Source organism: Bison bison, unplaced genomic scaffold (assembly GCF_000754665.1).
Source record: "Bison bison bison isolate TAMUID 2011002044 unplaced genomic scaffold, Bison_UMD1.0 scf7180017845646, whole genome shotgun sequence".
Lineage (NCBI taxonomy): Eukaryota > Metazoa > Chordata > Mammalia > Artiodactyla > Bovidae > Bison > Bison bison.
Genome location: NW_011476219.1, coordinates 20,429 through 20,663, shown reverse-complemented (window position 1 = coordinate 20,663; position 235 = coordinate 20,429). Strand labels below are relative to the sequence as shown.

General features: G+C 69.8%; 1 protein-coding gene across 1 annotated transcript in view; it reads right to left on the bottom strand.

Moving 5' to 3' along the window:
- The window catches only part of LOC104985867 (CCR4-NOT transcription complex subunit 3-like), a 15,418-nt gene that overhangs the window by 4,277 nt on the left and 10,906 nt on the right, over positions 1–235 (bottom strand). The window lies entirely within an intron of this gene.

Below are 235 nucleotides of genomic sequence, written 5' to 3'. Positions count from 1 at the left end.
CTCGGGGCGTTCTCCTGGAAGGAGGACCCTGCAGGGGAGGGGGGCTGCCCTGAGACCTGGAGGAGTGCGGAGAAGAGGAGGGCAGAGACCTGCACTTGGAGAAATGGACGCGAACCCGTCCACGGAGCTGGGCCCTGGGGAGGACACGGGCCAAGGAGACGCAGAGTGCCCAGCAGTATGGGGCCCGGGGACAGCCCTGCTCGGATGGGGGCTTCTGGGGAGGGCCCGCTGGCGC